This window comes from Protopterus annectens, chromosome 6.part0 (assembly GCF_019279795.1).
Source record: "Protopterus annectens isolate FY-2018-M chromosome 6.part0, PAN1.0, whole genome shotgun sequence".
In the NCBI taxonomy this organism is placed as follows: domain Eukaryota; kingdom Metazoa; phylum Chordata; order Ceratodontiformes; family Protopteridae; genus Protopterus; species Protopterus annectens.
The window spans coordinates 669,993,987-670,020,623 of NC_056737.1; the positions used below are offsets into that span (position 1 = coordinate 669,993,987).

Below are 26,637 nucleotides of genomic sequence, written 5' to 3' on the forward strand. Positions count from 1 at the left end.
TGAAAGATAGGGCGTCCACTTTCCATGCTTGTCTGTGATAAGTCCTTGTGCAGAATATTTTTAGTTGGTAACTGAGAGGGGAAGCAAATAGATCTATGTCCGGGGATCCCCATTTCCTTGTTATCATGCTGAAGACTTGTGGATCCAGATTCCATTCGTGGGGATCCATGAGGTTTCTGCTTAGTTCTCTTGCCAGAGTATTTTCCTTTCCTGGCAGGAATTGTGCCTGCAGATGTACTTGGTAAGTGAAAGCAGTGCCCCACAACGTCATGGCTAGTCTGCAATGGGGGTATGAATGTGTGCCTCTCACTTGTTTATATACCACATGACCGTGGTGTTGTCTGTCTTTATCAGTAGTTGTCCCGGATGAAGTAGGTCCTTGAAGGCTGTCAGGGCATTTTGAACAGCTAACATCTCTTTTTGATTGATATGTAGATGCATTTGGTTTGAGGACCATGTTCCCTGAATGCATCTTCAGCCATATGGGCTCCCCAGGCATAATCTGATGCATCCATTGTTAGTGTTTGCCTGGCTGGAGGTAATGTGAATGGCTGTCCCTTGTTCTGGTGACAAGCCTTTGCCCACCATCGAAACTCCAGTTGCAGACAGGGAATGAGAGTAATGACTGTTTCCAGGCTGTGGCAATGTTGAGTCCAAACACTTTTTAGGTACCATTGAAGTTTCCTCATATGCAGTCTTGCATATGGAATTAGTAGGAATGCCATGAAGCCCAAAGCCTGCAGAATTTTTCTTGCAGATAAATGGGCCTCTGTTGCCAACATTTTGAAATAAGTAGTCAGTTGCCTTTGTCTGGCGTGAGATAAGCCACCTGGGCAGTTGTATTCAAGCTTGCACCCAGGAATGTTATCTCTTGTGAGGGTACTAGTTTTGATTTCTTTTTGTTGACTGTGTACCCTAGGCATGTTAGAAGTCTTTTCACAAATGCCAGATGCTGAAGAAGAATGTCCTTGTTCTCTGCTTGAATGAGACAGTCATCTAAGTAAGGATATATTTGTAATCCTCTTTGTCTGCAAAATGCAATTACTGGTGTCAGGCACTATGTAAAGACCCTGGGCGCAGTAGATAAGCCAAAGGGCAGTGCAGAGAATTGGTAATGCATTGAACCAGCCTTGAATCTTAGGTATCGTCTGCATGATTGTCTGATTGGAACATGTAGGTATGTCTCTTTTAGGTCTAAAGTCACAAGCCAAGCATTCTTGCCCAGCATGGGCAGAAGCTGCTGCAAAGTCAACATTTTGAATTTTGGAATATCCAGGAAAGTGTTCAGAATAGACAGGTCCAGTATAGGCCTCTAGGCCTTGTCCTTTCTGGGTACCAAAAACAGTCTTGAGTAAAATCCTTGTCCCTGCTCTTGGTCTGGTACTTGTTGAATGGCCCCCATGTCCATGAGGGATGGGACTTGTGTTTGTGCCTCTGCACATTGATTTTTTGGCAGATCTGGCCAGCCGTTTGCCTTTGGCATAGTATGGAAATGGAACTTGTATCCTTGTGACACTGTTTAGAACCCACTTGTCCTGGGTTATGATGTGCCAATTTTGAGCAAAAAGTGCTAATTTTCCCCCCTAAGGGTGCTGCCAGAAGATAAGTGCTTGGTACAGGCAGGGGGAAGTCAATGGGACTGTTTTCTGTATGTTTGTGATCTATCCTCTCCAGCTTTGGAGGCAGAAGCACCCCATTGCTTGGGCCTATCTGCCCCTTTGAGGTCTGTCTGACACAGGAAAGGACCAATTTTTTGTAGACCAGTGTGTACTAAACCTAGGTGGCTGTACTTGTAAAAATTCTTTGACAGTTTGCATAGATTTAGCTTTGTCCTCCATTTTCTTTAACAACTCTTCTGCCTTAACACCAAACAATGTATCATGCTGTAATGGAGCATCTAGTAATTTAACTTTAACATGATCATGCAGATTTTGTTCCTTTAACTAAGCATGCCTCCTAATTACAGAACCCACAACTGCGGCCCTGCAGGAGGCCTCCAAAGAATCAAGACCACACTGCAAAGTATGTTTTCCAACTTGTTCTGCTGCATACAATAAATCCTGTATTTCCTTGTTTTCTGCACATTCAGAATTTAACATTTCCTGTTTAAGCAATCCCATGACATGTTGTTGATACTTAAGCATATGAAATTGACAGTTTAAGGCCTTTATAGCCAAAGTTGCCGATGTGTAACCCTTTTTTCTCCATCTATCCAGTGCCCTTGAATCTCTGTCAGAGGGGGTTGTTTTTTTTTTGCAGTGGAAGCCTCAACTCCCTTTGGACCCTGTGAAATAGTTTCTGGGTCAGCAGCAGGGTTTTTAAAAAGAAATTTGTGAGAGTCAGGAACCCTGTAATATCTGTCAGGTTTAACAGGAGCTGGGGGTAAGGAGTCAAGGGTCAGACTAGACTCCAAAAACACATCTACAATGTCTAACATAGGTGGAATAGCTAGGGGCCTGTGCTGAGGTAGTAAAAGAAAATCCTTGAGCCTCTTTTTAGATTCTGAAAAATCTTGGCTCTCCCAGTGGAAATAGTCCCCTCATGGTATGCAAGGTTTCCCCAAAGGAATAGTCCTCAGGAGGAGATGCTGAAGGAATAGATTCTTCAGCATCAGAATCCTCATAGGGGGGGTAGAGAAAATTCCTGATAAGAAGAGGAATCAGAAGAAATAGAAACCTGATCTGAAAATTCACAGTGTCTTGCCTAGGCCTCTTATCAGGAGGGGCATGGGAACCCCTGATCAAGGTAATCAAGTCTTCGGCCATTTTCAGCATCTGTTTTTTGGGCATAGAGGGCTGTCCACGTGGTTCTTGAGTTTGTTTCCTTACTTTAGAAGGTGCTTTAGTCTTTGCCTTTGATGCTGAAGTCGTTTTAATGTAAAGATGTTTAGGTCTGAATACACCCTCAGAAGCCGGTACCTGCTCAGCGGCTCCAGACCCATCTGAGGGATTAACGTCCGAGGCTCCAATACCTTGAGTATCCAGCAGCATGGTTGACTCCACATGGGAGTCGGTAGCGGTCTGCGACTCTAAGGTAGCGAGCATCAGGGGCTGCAAAAGCGCCTCACTGAGAACCGGCGAACTGGCGACTGGCTTAGGAGAAGCTTCATCGTCGGTTTTGGGCCTTGGTGGTTTTTCTTTTTCTTTGCGTTTTTTGTAAACTCCGGTAGTCGGATGGGTATCCGACGACATTTCAGGATAATTAAACAGGCGTCCAAAATAGTTTAAAGCAAAATTATACTGACGCTTAATAGTGCGTTGGTTAAATCTAGCACAAAACCGACAACCAGTAACGTTGTGATCAGGGCCTAGACAAGGAATACAGTAAGAATGAAAACCCTTATGAGGTATTTGCTTTCCACAAGAAATACAATTAACTTTTTCTGACATCGGTCTGGAGCAAGAAAAAAAGTTTCCCCAATGGGGTACTTAGCTTTATTGAAGACTTCGGATCTGAAACTCAAACACGAAAATCTCATGAGTCGGCCGACCAGCACTTGCGAACTGCTTCTGCTTCGGGCACCGCGCGGCAAGAAAGACTGAAGAAAATGGTATCGGCTACTTCTTTTATACCCCTGACGTCAGTGAAGGGGCGACAGCAGCTGACGCAGGACCCAAGACTTTGGAATTCAGGCAGGTTGAGGGCAACCTGCCAGCAGGATTACCCAAATGTAATGACTGCAACAGTGAAACACGAAGAACATCTGAAACTCACTTTTGCCTCTATGTCATCCACAAAAAATTAGTTTTGGAAAAAAAGCATCAGGTACTGCAATGGGCATTATCATAAGAAAAAAAAAAGAGCAGAGACAAAGTAGCAAGTCTGTCAGACAACAGCAATCAGTGAAACGTCCTTTACCAGGTATGAATCCACTAGATAAGTAGCACAGGAGAACCAAATGCAGTGCATGTCAAAGTACCTAACAAACAACTAAAGACTGTCCAAACAAAGGTGAACACATTAAAATCAATGAGAAATATAAAATATCTAAAGAGAAGACAGCAGCATAACTATTTACCAAACCACTAGTTTCAGTTGCTGAGTTTTTCGTAGAACCTTTTGAATCAGCTGTCTGATACTGCATGCTCATGTACCACTTATGGATAAAATACAACTGTTTAAGACAAGTACACAACTGCTGCAGTGATCCTCACTACAGGGACTTCAACTGCAAAATGCCCAATGTCCACAGCTCAATACCCTTCCAGGTATGGCCTATACCCTCCTGTCAAGGAAGTCAGGACACGCACTGTATAATGCAGACATCTCCCTGTGCCAGTTTACAGCTTCCTCATCTAACAGACATTTATTCATTCCATTTCACAGCTTTTTGTCTAGGAAAGTAAATGATTTTAACCCCAACAGCTAAGGAACAAGAGCAGGATTCTACTCAGGGTGACAGAGACAGAGGGTCAACCAAATTTAAGCTGAGGGGAGTGGGAGAGGAAAAAGTGGTCTATCCAAATTTACCCAAACCTCAGCAGCCTGTGGTCCTGCAAGTCACTTAACCATACAATACTCCTGGGCAGAGTCTGAAAAAGATCCATGGAAATCCTTGCTCCACTTGGCTAACAAAATAAATAAAATAAAAACAAAATACAGAAACATACTATTATGGTAAGTTCTTATACAACTATACTATGTTCTTTGACTAACTAAACCAAACACAAGAACAGAAAGAACTCTGAACTATAACACCGTTTTATTAAAACTGTTAAGCGCTTTCGTCAGTAGTACACCGTGACTTCATTAGAACAACTGAACCTCCTCAAAGACTGTTTTTATATATATATACAGTCAATAGCACATGGCCAACTCAATTACATTCAATCAGTTTAAAGAAACACTAGGAAAATATCAAACACCATAAAATAATGACAAAAAACAAAACTATTCACTTTAAGTTCCTATTAAAACACGTATATTTATAAAATGTAAATAACTGTTACTAACAAATACATGTTGCTCCAGAGATTAAAATGCATATTCAAGAAGGTACATCTTAAGAAAAAATATGCCTTAAGTTATAAAACACTACTAATGGAAACTGGCTCACTGATACCCGGGGGTGCCATGGCATTATATTTCAACTGCCATTTCAGTTCTTATACTCAATATAAAGATCCGATGGCCACCTCTGGATCCCAAATCAATCTGATACCACTGACAAAAGCACTTCATTTTAATAAAAATGTGTTACAGTTCCGAGTTCATTCTGTTCTTATGTTCGGTTTCATCAGTTTAGTTCATGTAGTTTTCTTTATCATGTTCTTTGACTAGATAACGGACTACTAGGAAGATCACAGACCTCATAATGAAAGGGAAGCAACCAGAGAAGGTGGCCAAGGCTGCAACATACCCTACATAACAGCCCAACCTAACCCATGGAAGAGCTTGCAATGTCAAGGATAAACTATGGACAGATGGAATGTATGGCTACTTCCAAGATGGCTTGGGTAGTTATCCTCTTGAGGAAAACCACAGTGGTAGCCATACATTTCATGCTAAGAGCTCTCATATTCTACATTTTCCTAGCTTTGCAGACATAACAGTGCATGAGACAATGAGCTAGCTATTTGGAAACTTGTCTATTTAACTGTGGCCATGTCCTCCCCCCTACTGCAAAAGAGCCAAACTGAACAGAGCTTCAAGTATCCTTGGTTCTTTTGCCTCTGTGCATCCAGGACTGCAATATCCCCTCCCCCATGTTTTGAGGATTGAAAAAGGTAGGTAAGGTAGCTGAATGGTCTAGTTAAGGTCAGTTACTAATTTTAGCATAAAAGAGAGATCTGGTTCTAAGGATGATCTTGTCCTTGTAGAACACAAACTATTTCTTTGTGGATCAAAGCTTAAAGTTTAGACATGTTTTCTGCAGAGATGACGGATTCTAACAAGGCTGTTTTCCAAATTAATTTTCTTAACATTTTTATTAACATCACATATTACATAGAAATACAACTGCACATTCAATTATACAAAAAAAACTATTACAAAGATTTTTTCATGCATTATAACACATGTTCTGCTTAATTATTCAACGTAACATTACCTCAATTGCTCAATTTACTTTGTCTACAATTTCACTCTTCCTGAACATTATGATGTATTCATTCCACAAATTCCATTTACTTCAATGTAGTTTGTTCCTTCCTTTTTCTAAAAATCCACCTCCAATTTTTTCGTCTCCTTTACAACATTCAATAATTCTGTTACAAAAATAGAAACAAACAGAAAACAACTATAACTGCTTTTTTGGCAGCCAACAGCATTAAACTTCATGGGCCTTACTGTGTCTAGGCAATTCACTTTCTATACCCCAGTTAATCATTTCCTTAGTTAAAATAATTTGCTACCCCATTTCTGACAAAATACCCCACAGGGAATTTCTAAGTAGGCAATAATGCCCGACAAGGTGTGTGTTAATGTGTAATTAATGCCCACCCAAGGCTGTTATTAGTCCCGACCCAGGAAGTTTAGGGCCTCTATACCCCTGGAAGGGTGTTAATTACATATTAACACACACACAGCCTGGAGGGCATTAATGCGCTCAGAGAATGGGTTTTCTGTCAAAAAAAAAAAAAAAAAGTACTATATTATTTTTTTAAATATATTTTTGATGCAAAACAGTTCCTCTGCCTAATGTTTCAAACTTTCTGTAGTATATGTTAATGGTGTTGGAGGAAGCATTTTACAGCAATCTATATAAAAAAAGTACAGTACTAAGTTGTTGTGTCTTTCGACTTTTCCCGGTTAGGGGTGCCACAGCGTAACTCCGGTCCGCTAATGATTGGTAGTTGATTTTTACATGCTGAGTTACCAGCCCTGACGCACAACCTTCAACGAAGGTACGCCCATTCACACATGTCTCCACGCAGAAGACGCTCTAGCTGAGAATCGAACTGGACAGCGTCTTACTGTGAGGTGACAACGCTACTGCAGCACCACCTCTTCAAGAGAGCCCATTTTCTCTCTCTCTCTCTCTCCTACACGGTCTCTTCTGCTTTCACGCAAACATGCATACTGTGTTGTACAGTGGATATCAAAAGTGTACACACCCCTGTTAAAATGCCAGGTTTTTGCGATATAAAAAATGAGACCACAATAAATAATTTCAAAACCTTTCCCACCTTTAATGTGACCTATAACCTGTACATTCAACTGAAAAACAAACAAATCTGTTAGGGGAAAAAATAGAAGTACAATACGCTGGTTGCATAAGTGTGCATACCCTTAAACTAATACTTTGTTGAAGCACCTTTTTATTTAATTACAGCATTCAGTCTTCTTCGGTACACACCTGCCATCAATTAGAGACTCTGATTAACTCCAAATAAAGTTCAGCTGTCCTAGTAGGATTTTCCTGACATTTACTCAGTTGCCTGCTACAGCAAAAGCAATGGTTCGCAGAGAGATTACAAAGCATCAAAGGGATCTCATTGTTGAAAGGTATCAGTCAGGAGAAGGGTACAAAAATCTTCCCATAGCACTGGATATGCCATGAAACAGTGAAGATGGTCATCAAAAAGTGGAGAAAATATGGGACAACAGTAACATTGTAAAGAACTGGACGTCCCTCCAAAATTGATGAAAAGACAAGAAGAAAACTGATCAGGGAGGCTGCCTAGAGACCTGCAGCAACACTGAAGGAGCTGCAGGAATTTCTGGCAAGTACTGGTTGTGTACTACGTGTGATAATCTCCCATATTCTCCATGTGTCTGGACTATGGGGTAGGGTTGCAAGATGGAAACATTTTCTTACACAGAAAAACATCCAGGCCCGGCTAAACTATGCAAGACAATACAAGTCTCCCAAAAGCATGTGGGAAAATGTGTTGTGGTTTGATGAGACCAAGGCTGAACTTTTTAGCCACAATTCCAAAAGGTACGTTTGGCGAAAAAACAACAGTTTACATCACCAAAAGAACACCATCCCCACGGTGAAGCATGGTGATGGCAGTATCATGCTTTTATTCAGCTGGAACTGGGGCTTTAGTCAAGATGGAGTGAATTATCAGCAGTTCCAAATACCAGTCACTTTTGGCCCAAAACCTTCGGGTGTCTGCTAGAAAGATGAAGAGGAATTTCACCTTTCAACATGACAATGACCAAGCACACATCCAAATCAACAAAAGAATGGCTTCACCAGAAGAAAATTAAAGTTTTGGAATGGCCCAGCCACAGCCCAGACCTAAATCCAATACAAAATCTGTGGGGTGACTTGAAGAGGGCTGTGCACAAGAGATGCCCTCGCAATCTGACATATTTGGAGCGCTTTTGAAAGGAAGAGTGGGCAAATATTGTCGAGTCAAGATGTGCCATGCTGACAGACTCCTACCCAAGAAGGCTGAATGCTGTAATTAAATCAAAAGGTGCTTCAACAAAGTATCAGTTTAAGGGTGTGCACAGACAACAAAGTATTAGTTTAAGGGTGTGCACATATTTTTTTATTTTCTCCCCCAACAGATTTGTTAGTTTTTCCAATTGAATTATACAGGTTATAGGTCACATTAAAGGTGGGAAAAGTTTTGAAACGATTTATTATGGTCTCATTTTTTTATATCACAAAAACCTAGCATTTTTTATCAGGGGTGTGCAAACTTTTTATATCCACTGTATATGTCACACACACACACCCCCCCTCTGGTTTCATACACGCATTCATGCACACAACCATAACTCTCAACCTTATAGCACAAAAAATCTGGAATAAGCCAAAAACAATGGAGAGACAAAGCCAGAAAAATACAGACATTTTAAATACTGCTCGTATAAACTTAAAAAGTTGCTAGAATAAAAGGTATTGCACTATAATGCATTTTCTGAAAGGTATAAAGCCTGAAACTCAAATGCCTGTCATTTAGTGAATTCACTCCTCACTGATTCGTCACAAACCTTCAGAAAACCACAAATTTTATGAGGAACAGACAAAAAATATGAGGCAGAAATCTGGACATTCTGCGAAAATTTTGACAGTTGAGAGCTATGCACACACGATGTCTCTCTCAATCTCATTCACACAATCTTACTCTTTCACACACACATTTACTCGCACAAGATGGCTCTCGCTCCCTCTTGATCTCTCAAACACACTCTACTTTCATACAGGCATTCATTCACAAGAGATCGCTCTCTCTCTTTCTCTCTCTCTCTCTCACAGTCTCTTCTGCTTTCATACACGCATTCACTCACACATGCAGACCGAAACAAATACACTCATCCACATACATATGCTTCTTTTCTTTTTTTTTCAGTCATAGCTCCAGAGCAGCTTGATATGCTGCTGTGAAGCGGTGGACTCGTTTTTCAGCGGGCATTATTTTTACATTAATACCCTGCTAAAAGAAGCACAGTTGTGTACACTTACCATAAATGCAGATGCTAGAGTGTATTCACTGTTGCAGTCATCACATTTGGGTTATCTGCCTGCAGGTAGCCCTCAGCCGGCCTGAATACCAGAGTCTTGGGATTTCTGCGTTGGATGCTGTCGCATCTTCCATGATGTCAGGTAGTCAGGGGTATAAAACATGCAGCAGACGCCATTACCTCAGTTTTTCTTGCCCCAGATGTCAGGTGCCCCCAGAATAGGAAGCAATTACATGGTATGGGGCACCCCCAGCAAAAAGCAAATACACATGATATAAGATATGCCAAACAAAAAAGGTAGGTAGACAAAGAGAAGTCAGGGGGCTGGAGAGAGCGTACCAGGACTGCAACAGTGAATACACTCGAACATCTACATTTATGGTAAGTGTACACAACTGTACTATGGTCTTCGTGTTTCACTGTTGCAGTCATCACATTTGGGTTGATTCCCAAAGCTAAGGAAGGGTGGAGGTAGTTAAGAAACATTAGGGCTGGCAATCAGACCCTGTAAGACTGCTGTGGCAAATCCAGCTCTGGATTTAGAAAAGATAGGCAAGTGGTAATGCTTTGTGAAAGTGTATACAGAGCTCCAGGTTGCAGCTTCCAGAATGTCCCTGGTAGGGACTCCCTGAGAAATGCTGTAGAGGTTGATGTAGCCCTAGTGGAATGTGTTCTGATCCTCTGTGGGGTAAGTTTCCCATGGTGTTTGTAGCAGAAATGGATGCAGTGTGCTATCCATTTAGAAATGGTTTGCTTTGAAATGGCCTTGCCCTCTACCCCTGCAGCAAAGCTGACTAGCAGCTGGTCAGATCTTCTGAAAGGCTTAGTCCTGTCCAGATCGAACCTGAGCTGCCTGTGCACATCCAGAATGTGCAGGATCCTTTCCCCTTTAGTCTGAAGATTAGGGAAAAAAGCTGGCAAATTAATGGATTGGTTTAAAGCCACACTAGATACCACCTTGGCCATAAATGCTGGGTTATTCCTGAGGGAAACCCTGTCAGCATGGAAGATAATGAATGGTTCCACAGCCATAAGGGCCTGGAATTCATACACTCTTCTTGCTGAAGTGATGGCTAGAAGTAAAGCTGTCTTCCATGAGAGGAACTTTAACTCAGCTGTGGCAGTAGGTTCAAAGGGCAGAAGCGTGAGCTTTTCCAATACAAAGTTAAGGTCCCAGGCCGGAGTGGGAGCTGTCCTGGGGGGTCTTTAATTTTTGGCTCCTCTCAGGAATTGTTTGACCAGGGGAGTTAACATTTAAAGCCCTAATGGCAAGAGTAGCAGAGGTGTACACCTTTTTACCCCATCTGTCTACAGCCATAGAATCCCTGTCCGAAGGGGTAGGATTTTTGGCAGTTGTAGCCTTAATGCCTTTAGGTCCCTGGGAAATGGTCTCTGGATCTGCAGTAGGATTCTTAAAAAGGAATTTGTGGGAGTCAGGTACTCTATAGTACCTGTCAAGTTTCCTAGGAGATGGAGGCAAAGTATCAGGGGGTAAGGCTGGATTCCAAGAAGACATCATGTACAATGTCCAGAACAGGAGGAACAGCTAGAGGCCTGTGCTGAGGCAAGTTTAACAATTCCCCGAGTCTCTTTTTGGACTGAGAATAGTCCTGGCTCTCCCAGCCGAAATGCTCTCCAACGATATGCAGGGTTTCACCAAAAGAAAAATCTTCTGGAGGGGAAGCAGAGGGAATGGAATCCTCCACATCAGAATCCTCATAGGTAGATAAGGGTATGTCCTGGTAATCAGAAGGATCAGAGTTATCAGATTCCTGATCAGAAGAAGGGGAAGGCAGACTTCCACTAATTAAGGTAATGAGGTCTTCAGCCATTCTAAGCATTTGTTTTTGTGGCATGTGGGCCTGAGAATGCGCTTTGGTCATCGGTTTCCTAGGCGTAGCGCAAACTTTAGGCCTGAGGAAGTCGGTACTTTTTGGTTTCAAACAAAGTCGTCAGTTTAATATGAAAATTGGAAGGCCTGAATACACCCTCAGAAGCCAGTGCCTGCACAGTGGCTCCCGACCCATTCAAGGTAGAGATATCCGCAGGTTCCATAGTCCAAAAAGCATCTTGCAGCATACCAGACTCCGAATGTGTCTCAGTAGAGTTCTGCGAATCTGTAGAAGTGAGTATCAGGGGGTGCAAAAGCACCTCACTGAGTACCGGTGGACTGGCGACTAGCTTAACGGTAGCGTCATCGGCAGTTTTGGACCTATGTGGTCTGTCTGTCTTTATCCTTACACTTTTTTGGAAGATCAGTAGTCGGATGGCTTATCGAAGCCATTTTGGAGTACGGAGATAGAGAATGAAAGAATTTAGCTACAACAATTGCCCAACGACGAACAGTTCAGGTGTTGAACAAGGCACAAAACCGACAGCGAGGGACGCTGTGGTCTGGGCCCAAACAGGTGACGCATTAAGAATGAAAATCTCTGTGAGGTATTTGCTTTCTGCAGGCAAGACAATTATTAATTTTTTCTGACATTGGTTAGAGCAAGAAAAAAGGATCCCCAACGGGGTACTTATCTTTTAGAAAACTTCAGGTCTGAAACTTGAAAAACGAAAATTTCAGGAGGCAGCCGACTGGTACTTGCGAACTGCTTCTGTTTCGGGCACGGCAAGAAAGACTGAGGTAATGGTGTCGGCTGCATGTTTTATACCCCTGACAACCTGAGGTCATGGAAGAAGCGACTGCATCCGACGCAGAAATTCCAAGACTCTAGTATTCAGGCCAACTGAGGGCTACCTGTAGGCAGATAACCCAAATGTGATGACTGCAACAGTGAAACACGAAGATCATTAGCATTTGATTTTTTATGTTTACACTGATGAAGGCTGTGTCTTTTACCAGCCGAAACCGGTCTGCTTTCACGTGCTGTTTTAATTAATAAATTTCTTTCAGGTCACAGTTTGCTGGCTCCAAGTGTTTTTCTGGATGTACCTTGTTTTTGGGGCCATGCAATTGCCTTCGTGCAGGAGGTCTTGTTTGGGGACTGCAACAGTGAAACACGAAGAACATCATTTGTTCTCCAATCAGGGTGCTGATGTACAATTTGTCTATTCTCTAAAATCAGTTCACTGATTTCCCAAGAAAACATGTAAGCAAGTACCTCTCTCTTTTTCACCACACTTCTAGCAATTATCTACCCGTGGAAAAATTGTCTGCAATCTACCTGGGGTATAAAACTACCCAAGCACAGACTTCCACGTAAAAATCCTAAACCTTCAAGATTTTGTTGTATATTTGGGATCCATACAAATATCCTCAAATTGCCTCCTTGTATATTGTCTTTCTATTCTCATTTCCTAGTCTTTTATACCTTCTTCTGATTGATTTTTATAGTTATGCATTAGTCTATATGCCCTATTTTTTTTTAAAGCAGCTGTTCTAGACTCAACTATAAACTCAACCAGAGTTTGTCTTTGATTTACAAGTCCCCTATCCCAGTCTCCATGCTATACTCTGTTACCAATTCCAGGCACAGAAAGCAGTCTCCAACCCATAATCCAAACTTTTTCTTGGCCTCATCCTAATCCCACTTTTCCCTACCTGATTATTTGCTCCCAGTACCTTGGCTCCTTTGATATTTTTCTCTCATTTATTTTATTTTTTTTTTTTAATTTCCATTTGTTTTCTAGGAAAGTCTGCCCGGGAGAACAAGCCTCTTTTCATTGGAGACCCGGAAAGAAACCCTCCATGAAAAATAACAGTAGCACATATACAACATACATAATACTCAAGTAACACTTCCAGTAACATTTAGCAGTATTACATACAAAGCTCCATAAGAACCATTTATAGTAGTACTTGAACAATACACAGAAATGCTCAGGTAACACTGGCAGCATTACATACAATATGATGATGAATAAAGCAGACGGCTATGAAATAAAGTATATTTTGCAGTACCAATCAGCACTGGGTGCAGTTTAGTAGTAGTATATTAGGTCAGACGTAATTACGTGCATTTTGTCATATAAAGAGTAGAAGACGGAAAAGAGAAGAGAAAATCAGTGGCATGTGCATGTATATAAAAGTAGGAATAATTTAACCTGGAGAGTAGCAATGGTATAACCAGGAGTCAAGTAGGAACAATATCAATTTACATTTGAAGATGTGTGTGCTGTTGGGGAGTTTGACTAGAGAGGGAATGGAGTTCTAGGATTCTGAGAAAATTGCAGTATCTCAAATTCCTATTTTGTTGGAGAGGAGTTGCAGTACACTGCTTAAGGGCAGAGCAATTTTCAGGGTGAAAAGTTCCAGCTCCCTCTTGCCTATATCGTGTGCCACTACTTGAAGTCATCCCTGTTGGTAAAACATTTCTCCATTCCCACATTGGCATCGTTTTTATAATATTTTCTGCAGCTTTGTAAATATGGTATTCTGTATGGCTATTACTATTCCCCTTAAGTGTCTGCATCTAAAATCCTACTCTTTCCTTATTTCTCGCACTCTCCCTATTTCAACATCATTTCTTTCCACTTTGTACTGTAGTTTTCGATTTGTATTATTTATATGAGCATTAACTGTGTACAGCTACAGTACACATTCAAATCTTCAAATGGTAAACCACCTTGTTCTGTGGTGGGAAGCAACTGATCCCACTTAATTTTTGCCCTCTTTTCCTTCCAAATAAATTCCTTCAATTCTTCATTACTTATGGTCCAGAGCATCTCCTCTGGTTAATAAAAATGTCTGACTTGTGTACAATTTAAAGGGACAAAATTTTTTTCACTGCTTGTACCTTACTGTCCACATCCATAGTCAAGAGCTTCCAACTTCTCAATTTCTGTACAACCTTTGGTTGGTCTCCTCTCTCATATTCTTACCTTCCATAATAGAATTATTTTTAACCCAAACAACTTAATGTTTTACCTTATATCCCCATAAATATGAGTATTTCTGAACCAATTCATGTTTGGAAACACAGCTTACTGCTATAGCCTCAGTTTCATTTTTTCAGGAAATGAAATAATTGAAAGTAGAACTGTATCCAAATATTTCACAATACAAAAAAGAATATAATACCCACCTAAGGCTATTTTTTCTTGAACAACATACTAATTATATCCTTGAATTTGTGAATTTTACTGTCTTTGCCAACACAGTTTGTCAAAAAGGAACCTCTACCACCTTGATTCCTGCCTCTTCACACTTCATAAAGTTTTCTAATTAAACCAGTTATTTAATCATGAAAGGCAAACATTGCCATTGTCCTAGTATAAAATCCCAGCTAACTCTATCGAGTGCCTTCTCTGCATCTAAGCCCACCAATAATAATGGGGTCCCTTTGCACTCTGCTTCCCTTTGAATCATCATCATCTAGTTAATGTGGGAAATGCTTGCCACCTCTCTGCAAAACCACACTGACCCATATCTATTAGATATGGCAACACCTTAATCATTCTCTTAGCTAGTAAAGACAAAAGTGCCTTATAATTGTGGCTCAAAACTGAAACTGGTCTGTATAAAGTTGGATTTAGAGTAGTTTCCCTCTTTGGGAAGTACAATCATCTCAGCTTTCTTCTAAGATGCTGGTATTTTTTCTCCTTTTGAAATACTGTTGAACAAAACCTTCCAAATCTTCATCACTTTTTTCCCTCCTAACTTCCAGTCTTCCATATAAATAATTCCCTGTTGATTGATTATACATCACTATTTTTATTTCATCCCATCTAACCTATTAATTCTTGGGTTTCATCTTCCTCTAACATTAGCATATTTCAGTCTTCCATAAATAATTCAGTGTGCGCCTTTCCTTGGTTCACCCATTCCCCTTTTCTATACAGATCATAGTAAATTTTCAGAAATAGCTCTAATAGCTCTCTAGGGTCTTTAGTAATTTTCTAGTCATAGGCACCCTAAGTTAGGAAACACTCCTTTCTATTTTACTGTTGACTTGAGTTGCTGCGCTATTAGTTTTTGTGCTTTAGGATTGTTATCAAAAATATTTGCTTAACAGAAGCCTTTCTAAACTTATGCACATTATCCAGTTAGTCTACTACTTTCCATTTAGCATTCCATTGCTCGATTCTTATCCTGTGAGATTTGCCATCATCTACAATACCTTAACCTTTGACAATTATATCTCCCCTCTCATGCCAACAATATCTTTTAACTCCAGTTATATCTTTCAAGCTGGAAATCTGAGGGTTAAACATGGATGCAGGCTTAAAGGGTAACTGGTTAAATTTTTTGAGTACATAATTTAGGACCCATGGAGAGCGAAATCCTCCTCATTGATAGTCTCAGATACAGAACTAATTTCAGGAAGTTTTTAACAAGTAGGCAGACATGCCGCGGGGGGGTATCAGTCCAATTGATTGCAGGGTGAGATGACCGCAAAACACACGTTAATGGAAGCAGAAGCCAACAGTGAGTTAAACAGCTCGCAAATACTGCAGGATCAGGGAAACTGATGGGGTTCTCATTCCTTTTCTGGTACCAGAGGGAACCTCTCTCCCACTTGAATAAGCAGAATTTCCTATAGGCAGGCTTCACTATCCTGTTTAAGTATATTATGCATCGTTAGAAAACTGGTGAGTATAAGACCCCCTTATTCTGAGACAAGAGGTCCATCTGCAGACGCAGCATGCAATACTATCTTCCTGGACAAATCCAAGGAGAGGGAGAAAGCACAGTTGTGTACCTACCATAAATGTAGATGTTCGAGTGTATTCACTGTTGCAGTCATTACACTTATCCTGCTGGCAGGCTACCCGCAGTCGGCCTGAATTCCAAAGTCCTGGTCTGGCGTTGGTTGCTGTCGCCTCTTCCCTGACGTCAGTGCGCCAGGGGTATAAAAGATGCAGCAGACACCATTTTCTTCAGTGTTTCTTGCCCCAGATGTCAGGTGCCCCCAAAAGGGTAGGCTAAAAATTCTGCTTATAAAAAGCATGCACTAACATAAACATTACCTTCATCTACAAGCAAATACACCACATAGGTTGTATAGAATAGAGAAGCACAGATAAGTCCCAGCAAAGAAAGGAGGATGGTGGGAGGGTAACCTGGACTGCAACAGTGAATACACTCGAACATCTACATTTATGGTAGGTACACAACTGTACTATGTTCATCGTGTTTCACTGTTGCAGTCATTACACTTGGGTTGAATCCCAAAGCGGAGGTTGGGTGGCTGGGCCTAAACAGAATTAGGAGTGGCTATGAGGCCCTGCAGAACTGCAGTGGCAAAGCCTGCTCTGGATTTAGAGTAAAGAGGTAAGTGGTAGTGCTTTGTAAAAGTGTACACTGAAGTCCAAGTTGCAGCCTTCAAAATATCCTTGGTTGGTACTCCTCTGAGGAAGGCTGCTGAAGTGGCTGCTGCTCTGGTTGAATGTGGCCTAATGCCCTTACGCACTGATTTGTCATGTTGTGAATAGCAGAAACAAATGCAGTGGCCTATCCATTTTGAAATAGTCTGCTTTGAAATAGCCTTTCCTTGCGATCCTGCAGCATATGCTACTAAAAGTTGCTCAGTCTTTCTGAAAGCTTTAGTTCTGTCCAAGTAGAAGCGTAGCTGTCTGTGTATGTCCAAAGAATGCAGAAGTCTCTCCCCTTTATTCTGTGGGTTTGGATAAAAGGTAGGCAAATGAATGGTTTGGTTAAGAGCCACACTGGACACTACGTTAGGCATACATGTTGGGTTTGTCCTTACAGAAACCCTGTCCAGATTGAAAATAATAAAAGGTTCCACAGCCATCACTGCAGAGCTGTTTTCCATGATAAGAATTTTATCTCAGCTGTATTGGCTGGCTCAAAAGGAGGTAGTGTGAGCTTTTCCAAAACAAAATTGAGGTCCCATGCAGGTACTGGTGCTCTCCTTGGAGGTCTTATGTTTTTGGCCCCTCTGAGCTACTGCCTTAGCAGTGGATGTGAAAAAATAGGTGGGAAAGTATTGTAATGAGCTGAAATGGCAGAGGCATGGATCTTAATTGATGAGAAGGATACGCCTTTGTCCAGCATCTTAGTTAGGTATTGTAAAATCTGAGGAATATTTGGTACAAGTGCGTCAATTCCTTGTGCCTGGTTCCAAGCACAACATATCTTCCATTTTTCTGCAAAAGATTTTCTGGTACTGGGCCTCCTGGCCTCCAAAATAACATCCATAACTGCTTTAGAGAGAGGTGTGTTCTGAGTGGTTATATTATTCGCCATGCAGCCAGATTTAGTGTTCTGAGTTGGCTGTGCAGGATCTGATTGTTTTTTGTTGGGTCAGTAGATGAGGAATTTGAGGTAATGGCCAGGCTGGGCCTTGAGACGAGCTATTTAGGATTGGATACCAGTGCTGGCGTGGCCAGTCTGGGGCAATCAGTATCATTTTTGGCTTCTCTTGTCTGACCTTTAGGAGTACCTTGGGGAGGAAAGGCAGTGGAGGAAAGACATACTGTGAGGGTTTTCCAGCTGAATGATAGAGCATCCACTTTCCATGCTTGTTTGTGATAAGTCCTTGTGCAGAATCTCTGTAGTTGGCGGTTCTGAGGGGAGGCAAACAGATCTGTGTCTGGGCATCCCCATTTCCTTGTTATCATACTGAAAACTTGTCGGTCTAGTTTCCACTCGTGAGGGTCCATGAGGTTTCTGCTAAGTTCGTCTGCCAGAGTATTTAACTTTCCTGACAGGACTTGAGCTTGTAGGTGCACTTAGCAGCTCAAGGCTGTGTTCCACAATGCCATGGCTAGTCTGCAGAGGGGGGTAAGAATGTGTGCCCCCTTGCTTGTTTATGTACCACATGACTATAGTATTGTCCGTCTTTATTAGCAGTTGTCCTGGATGGAGTAAATCCTTGAAGGCTGTCAGGGCATTCTGTACAGCTAGCATCTCTTTTTGATTGATATGAAGATGCACTTGGCTTGCGGGCCATGTGCCCTGAATACATTTTCCTGCCATGTGGGCCCCCAGGCATAATCTGATGCATCTGTTGTTAGTGTCTGCCTGGCTGTGGGTAAGGGGAATGGATGTCCCTTGTTGTGGTGACAGGCCTGTGCCCACCATCGAAATTCCTGTTGTAGGCAGGGAATGAGAGTAATTAATGCTAACAGGCTGTGGCAATGTTGAGTCCGAACACTTTTTAGGTACCATTGTAGCTTCCTCATATGCAGTCTTGCATATGGAATTAGCAGAATGCAGGATGCCATGAAACCCAAAGCCTGCAGAATTTTTCTTGCAGATAACTGGGTCTTTGTTGCCATACTTTTGAAGTATGAAGTCAGTTGCCTTTATTTTGTCTGGCATGAGATAAGCCATCTGGGCAGTTGTATTTAAGCTTGCACCCAGGAATATTATCTCTTGAGAGGGTACTAGTTTTGATTTCTTTTCGTTTACTGTGTACCCTAGGCAAATTAGTAATCTTTTTACAAACGCCAGATGCTTTAGTAGAATGTCTTTGTTCTCTGCTTGAATAAGGCAGTCATCCAAGTAGGGATAGATTTGAAATCCTCTTGGTCTGCAAAATGCAATTACTGGTGCCAGGCATTTTAAGACCTGGGGCGCAGTAGATAAGCCAAAGGGCAGTGCAGAGAATTGGTAGTGCATTGAGACAGCTATGAATCTGAGGTATCTTCTGCAAGATTGTCTGATTGGGACATGCAGGTATGCCTCTGAGATCCAATGTTACAAGCCAAGCCTTCTTGCCCAGCATGGGCAGAAGCTGCTGCAGTGTCAACATTTTGAATTTTGGAACGTCCAGAAAAGTGTTTAGAATAGACAGGTCCAGAATTGGTCTCCAGGCTTTGTCCTTTCTGGGTACTAAGAAAAGTCTTGAGTAAAATCCTTGTCCCTGCTCTTGCTGTGGTACTGGCTGAATAGCCCTCATGTCCATGAGAGATGAAACTTGTTTTTGTGCCTCTGCCCATTGATTGTGTGGCAGGTCTGGCATACCTTTTGCCTTTGGAAGGGTGTGAAAGTGGAATCTGTAGCCCGGAGAGACTATATTTGTCCTGGGTGATCAAGTGCCAATTTTGTGAAAAAAGTGCTAGCTTTCCCCCTAAGGGTGCTGCCAAAAGATAAGTGCTTGGCACTGGCAGAGGAAAGTCATTGGGACCGTTTCCTATATGGCTGTGATTTGTCTTCTCCGCTTTTGGAGGTAGTAGCACCCCATTGTTTGGGCCTGTATGAGCCCTGGGGTTGTTGTCTGCCTCTCGGGTGTCTGTATCTGCCTCTTTGTGGCCTGTCTGACACTGGAAAGGATCAATTCTTAGAAGGCCAGTTCCTGCTAAATATGAGAGGTTGTACCTGTAAGAAATCCTTTACTGTCTGCATAGATTTCGCTTTATCCTCCACTTTCTTCAACACCTCTTCTGCCTTAACATCAAACAAAGTATCATGCTGTAATGGAGCATCCAATAATTTTGCTTTAACATGATCAGGCAGATTCTGTTCCTTTAACCAAGCATGCCTTCTAATAACAGAACCTGTAACAGCAGCCCTACAAGAGGCCTCCAGTGAATCAAAACCACATTGCAAAGTATGCTTCCCCACTTGTTCAGCTGCATGCAATAAATCCTTCATTTCCTTGTTTTCAGAACATTCAGAATTTGTCAACATTTTCTGTTTTAGCAGTGACATTAAGTATTGCTGAAATTTAAGCATATGAAACTGACAATTTAAAGCCCTTATAGCCAAGGTAGCAGAAGTGTAAACTTTTTCCCCCATCTGTCCAGTGACCTAGAATCCCTATCCGAGGGAACAGGGTTTTTAGCAGTAGAGGCCTTGACCCCTTTGGGACCCTGAGATATTATTTCTGGGTCAGCAGCAGGGTTTTTAGAAAGAAATTTGTGACAGTCTGGAACCCTGGAATATCTGTCTGGCTTAACAGGTGCAGGAGGCAGAGAGTCAGGAGACAGGCCGGACTCTGAGAACACATCATCTACAATGTCTAGAACAGGTGGAACAGCAAGAGGTCTATGCTGGGGTAGTAGAAGAAAGTCTCTGAGCCTTTTCTTTGATTCTGAGTAATCTTGGCTCTCCCAGTGGAAATGCTCCCTCATGGTATGCAGGGTTTCCCCAAAAGAATAATCCTCAGGGGGAGAAGCTGAAGGAAAAGATTCTTCAGCATCAGAATCCTCATAGGGAGGCAGAGAGTATCCCTGTTCTGAAGAGGAGTCAGTGGAAATGGAAACCTGATCAGAGGAGTCCTTCTGTGTCTTGCATAGGCCTCTTTTCAGGAGGGGGATGGGAACCTCTAATCAAAGTAATTAGGTCTTCGGCCATTTTAAGCATCTGTTTCTTAGACATGGAAGTCTGTCCAGGAGAATGCTGTACTTGTTTCTTTGTCTTTAAAGCTGTTTTAGTATTTGCCTTGGAAGCTGAGGTTGGCTTAACATATAACTGTGTAGGTCTGAAAACACCCTCAGAAGCCGATGCCTGCTCAGCGGCTCCGGACCCATCTGAGGGAATAGTTTCCGAGTGTCCAATACCTTGAGTATCCAGAGGCCTAGCTGTCTCCACGTGGGAGTCGGTAGCGGCCTGTGGCTCTGAGGTAGTGTGCGTCAGAGGCTGTGAAAGTGCCTCACTAAGAACCAGCGACTGGCCTAGCGGAGGCCTCGTTGTCAGTTTTGGACCTCGGATGCCTGTCCTTTTCCTTTTCCTTGCGCTTTTTATAAACTCTGGTCATCGGCTGTTCCGACGGCATTATATAATTAAATCTTCGGCCAAAGTAATGAAAAGCAAAATCGTACCGACGCTTAATAGTGCGTTGGTTAAATCTAGCACAAAACAGATAGCTACCAACGTCGTGGTCAGGGCCTAGGCAAGGAATACAGTAAGAATGAAAATCCTTATGAGGTATTTGCTTCCCACAAGAAATACAACTGTTAACTTTTTCTGACATCAGTCTGGAGCAAGAAAAAAGTTTCCCCAACGGGGTACTTAGCTTTATTGAAGACTTCGGATCTGAAATTCGATTTCGAAAATCTCAGGAGTCGGCCGACCGGCACTTGCGAACTGCTTTTGCTTCGGGCACCGCGCGGCAAGAAAGACTGAAGAAAATGGCGTTGGCTGCATCTTTTATACCCCTGGCGCACTGACATCAGAGAAGAGGCGACAGCAACCGATGCCGGACCAGGACTTTGGAATTCAGGCCGACTGCGGGTAGCCTGCCAGCAGGATAACCCAAGTGTAATGACTGCAACAGTGAAACACGAACATCAGGACTTTGGAATTCAGGCAGACTGCGGGTAGCCTGCCAGCAGGATAACCCAAGTGTAATGACTGCAACAGTGAAACACGAACATCCAGTCCTACCTGGGTCAAAATGGAGTTAAAGGGCATATTTAGCCCCTCTTCCCTTGCTTTCTGGATCAGCCTGAGGAGTAGAGAAAGAGATTGAAATAAATACATAAAGGAAGACACCTGCTCATCTGAAGTAGAAGGCAGCTCCAACCAAAACTTTTTTTTTTTTTTTATTAGTGCTGTCATGCAGAATTTCCTAAATTATCTACTGCTATGAACTGAAAATGAGTCTAGCAATGGAACTCCTCTGCTGCAAGCAATCATTTGGAAGGCTAACCTAACAATGACTTCTATGGGTCAATCTTAGACTATCTTAATTAGTTCACCACTGAATTTCGATGAAAAGGGATGTATATCCCCCTTCAGGTCATCTAAGATTGTAGTGCAATCTTCCAAACACTCATGGACAGCCTGCAAAACGGGTATGCTCAAGCCTCCCCTTGCTTATTGATACACCACATCACTGTAGTATAGTCCATTGTCCCTTGCATTGTTCACAGTCACCTGAAGGTCTTGACAACCCTCTGCTGCAGCCCTCATCTTTCTCATTTGTTTTTTTGCTTTCTTTCTTTGGGCTGCTTTCTACTGGCCTTGGAGGATGAGGTTTAACAGATACACCCTCAAGGCCAAGTTGGAAGCATACGTCATTAAGGCCTGGTTGTGGGACTCCAGCAAGAAGTGTACATCCAGGTTTTGTCTGACATAACTGAACCACTGATCCAGTGCATCGGATATGCATGGGATGATAGGTATGACCTCTTTTAGGGACTGAAAGCATTGGCTAGGAGACCAATGTGGTATTTAGCTGGGTGTCTCTGAAAATGTATGTCACTGATAGCCAGAGATACAGCTGTGCACTCCTTCACAAAATGGTCTAACACTCTTCCTTTCATTTGGAAGAGCAAAGAAATCAACTTGGAACCACTCCTTTCTTCAAATCCTTAGAGGAATCCTGACCTAACAAATCAAAGTATCTTTTTATACATCTGATGCCTCCATAACTTTCCACTTGAATAATGTTTCTAGGAAGTGAATCACCAAATAAGATTCCTTCTGTAGGCAACACCAAGAAAGCATTGTCTTCTATATTACTATCAGGAGGAAATTTTAGGAGGAGTAATCCAGTTCTGCCTCCTCCTCAGCTTCAGAAGAGTGATATTTTTCCTTTTGCTACAGTGGACTCCAGACACACAGACTACAGCTTGGCTGCAAGTACTGTAAGGCTTGGAGGAAATCCTGAGCCAAAATAACTCCACTATTTGGGAATTCGGTAACAGTTTGGAATGTGGAAAGGATCCACTGGATGTCCAATTACTAGACATTTGGAGGAAGACTGGGGTAGGCACCTTCTTAGTCCTTCAAGATAGGACATCCAAGCTAAGAAATCTGTGCCTGTGGACAGGTTTCTCAGACTTCCACCACATGGTGTTCTTCATCCTTCCTTACGAATACAGTGTTGCTGTGCCCAACTTTCAAGACAATGAAGAGTGCTTCAGCCATGGTGTCTTATGGGGGGGGGTGACTCTACACCTTGCCTTCCAAGCCACTAGGACTCACTGGTCCTAGATCATTAGTCCCAAAATACCAGAACCAGGGCTCTTAATTTTCACCAATACACAGAATGCAGTGGAGGGCTAAGTTCATTACACAGCTCCTTCCCCACTTCCGGAATAGAATTTCTCTGCAAATTGAGCAGCGTGACATACTATCCTCTGTCAAACGGGAACTGGAGGACTGGATGGGTATTCCCAAATTCACCCTTAGTTTGAATGAAGTAAACCTAAAAGGTGGGTATGGAATAAATACCTTCTATGATACCATGAAAAAAAAAAAAAAAAAAACATTTGTAGTTTTACCCAAAGGTTCATGGTTTGTTCCCACAGACTGCACATCAAGTATGTATTTCATGCACTGGATAGCAACTTCCCATAGGGAATTTCCTACCTTAACATCTACTGTGGCCCAAAAGACCCTCTTCCCAATGTGTTCTTTTACTCTCTCTAACAGAGGTATGACATTACAAATTGAAATGGCACATCGTTGGGAGGTGACAAAATATTAATACAACAGAGAATTTCACTGCAAATTGCCTTCCTTGTTTCATATTTACACAACCCTTACACTTAACTCTGACTGTGATCAGATTCTGCCTAATGCAGTTTTTTGTACATATCAAGTTTAGCAAGTAATTAAGTTTCGTGTACCCCTACCGCTCTCTTAAATCTTCTTAATTCATGTATTTATACTCTTTTTAACATTTATGCTCCTTGACTGTGACTTAAATAGGTCCCCTCCATGACCAAAGAAGCCCACACCATGTAAAGTACAGTTTTGTACCTACCATAAATGTAGATGTTCGAGGATTCCATTGCTGCAGTCCTAACTATTGGGTATAGTCCGCATCCAGTCGGCCCGAATACCAGAGTATAAGGCTGACGTCGGTCAGGGCGCATTAGACTGACGTCAGTACGTCAGGGTACTAATGCGCATGACCGGCGTCATATCCTCAGTCTTTTCTTGCCCCAGATGTCAGAAGACCCTAAAAAGACAAGGCCCAAAATACCTGCACCAAAACATGAATAATATATACAAAAATATAAGCAGGTCAACTCACCTACACAACCACCCCTAAACACAGAGGGGAAGGAGGGAGGGTAAATTGGACTGCAGCAATGGAATCCTCGAACATCTACATTTATGGTAGGTACAAAACTGTACTATGTTCTTCGTCTTCCATTGCTGCAGTCCTAACTATTGGGTAGAATCCCAAAGCAGAGGTAAGGGAGGCTGGCAAATCATAAAGAAGCAGGAGCTGACAACATGCCTTGCAAAACAGCTGTGGCAAAACCAGCCCTAGACTTAGAGTAGATAGGAAGGTGATAATGCTTAGAGAAAGTATGCACTGAACTCCAAGTAGCTGCTTCCAAAATATCCTTAGTTGCCACCCCCCGTAGAAATGCTGTTGAAGTGGCAGTAGCCCTAGTGGAATGAGGCCTAATCCCAGCAGGAATCTCCTTGCCATGATGGGAATAACAAAATGCAATGCAAAAGCCAATCCACCTAGAAATAGTTTGTTTTGACACAGGCTTGCCCTGCGAACTCAAAGCAAAAGAAACAAACAACTGCTGAGACTGCCTAAAATCTTTAGTCCTGCTTAAGTAATAACGCAATTGCCTGTGTACATCTAAAGTATGCAAAATCTTTTCCCCTTTATTTTGGGGGTCTGCATAAAAAGTAGGCAAATGAATAGTTTGGTTTAAAGCCACACTAGAAACCACTTTAGGCATAAAGGAAGGATTAGTACGTAATGATACCCTATCCTTATGGAAAATCAAAAAGGGCTCGACCGCCATAAGGGCCTGCAACTCAGACACCCGTCTTGCAGAAGTAATAGCCAACAAAAAAGCAGTCTTCCATGACAAATATTTCAATTCAGCAGTAGCCGCAGGCTCAAAAGGTTGTAGAGTAAGTTTTTCCAACACAAAATTGAGATCCCAAGCAGGAGTAGGAGCTCTACGTGGGGGTCTTATATTTTTTGCCCCTCTAAGAAACTGTTTGAACAAAGGATGCGAAAACAATGGTGGGTCACAATCATAGTGAGCTGAGATTGCTGCAGCATGAATCTTAATGGAAGAGAAGGACAGACCCTTGTCCAGCAACTCAGTAAGATATTGAAGAGCCATACTCAAATTAGGCTCAGAAATCTCCAAATTCTTTGCTTTACTCCAAAATAAAAATCTCTTCCATTTTGCTGCGTACACTTTCCTTGTACTAGGTCTTCTAGCTTCCATAATCACATTTAAAACTTGTTGAGGAAGTTGAGACCTGCTATGTTTCAACACAGAATATGCCAGGCTGTCAGATGAAGAGAGTGAAGCCTGACATGGAGCAGATGACCGTCCTGCTGGGATAACAGATGTGGAGTCAAAGGTAAAGGCCATGGAGGCTTCTTTACCAGACACCGTAGTAGAGGGTACCAGTGTTGCCGAGGCCAATCTGGAGCTATCAAAATCATCCTTGGCCTGTCCTGTCTGACCTTTAACAGTACCTTTGGAAGAAGAGGCAGAGGTGGAAAGGCATACACATGAAGGTTCGTCCAACTGAAAGACAGAGCATCCACTTTCCAAGCTGTGTGATGAAACCCCTTTGTGCAAAACTGTGGCAGCTGGTGGTTTAGTGGAGAAGCGAACAGATCTATGTCTGGAGTTCCCCATGACACTGTCAATTTCTGAAATACATGAAGATCCAGTTTCCACTTGTGGGGATCCATGATTTGTCTGCTTAACACATCTGCTAAGGAGTGCTGTGCTCCTGGCAGAAACCTTGCCTGAAGAGTTAGGTGCAGGCGTAGCGCAGTCTCCCATAAAATCATTGCTTGCCTGCATAGAGGATAAGGATGTGTTCCCCCTTGTTTGTTGAAGTACCACAGGACAGTTGTGTTGTCTGTCCGAATCAACACCTGCCCGGTAAGAAGTAACTCCTTGAAAGCCAATAATGCGAACTGGACTGCTAACATCTCCTTCATGTTGATATGTAGATGCTGTAGTCTGGCAGGCCACTTGTCTTGTATCCACTTTCCATTTAGATGAGCTCCCCAAGCAATGTCCGAGGCATCTGTCGGTAAAATCTGACTCGCCTCTGGCTGGGTCACAGAGAGTCCCTTGTTTAGGTGACATTCCTGAGCCCACCACAAAAATTCTCTTTGAAGGCAAGGTATTAGTTGAATGACAGTGTCTAAATCCTGGCAGTGCTGTGTCCATACATTTTTGAGATACCATTGTAACTTCCTCATATGCAGTTTGGCATTGGGAAGCACCAGAATACAAGATGCCATGAACCCTAATGCTTGAAGGACTGTCTCTGCAGTCAGCACGGACTGATGAGATAGGTGATGGAAGTAAAGTGATAGACTCTTTTGTTTGTCCGGGGTTAAAAAGGCCATCTGGGCTGCTGTATGCAGTCTCACACCCAGAAAGCACATGTCTTGAGAGGGTACTAGACTGGACTTTATTTCGTTCACAGAATACCCTAGGCATCTTAGC

The 26,637-nt window shown here is 42.3% G+C and overlaps 1 protein-coding gene across 4 annotated transcripts in view; it reads right to left on the bottom strand.

Moving 5' to 3' along the window:
* AKT1 (AKT serine/threonine kinase 1) overlaps positions 1-26,637 on the bottom strand; it is a 1,868,331-nt gene that overhangs the window by 1,475,925 nt on the left and 365,769 nt on the right. Inside the window, exon 3 of one of the 4 annotated variants that reach the window (XM_044074355.1) lies at positions 6,050-6,206. The exons of the other annotated variants lie outside the window; for them this stretch is intronic. The gene's annotated coding sequence lies outside the window, so the exon portion shown is untranslated. The remainder of the gene's footprint in view (positions 1-6,049; positions 6,207-26,637) is intronic. 4 annotated transcript variants of the gene reach the window in all.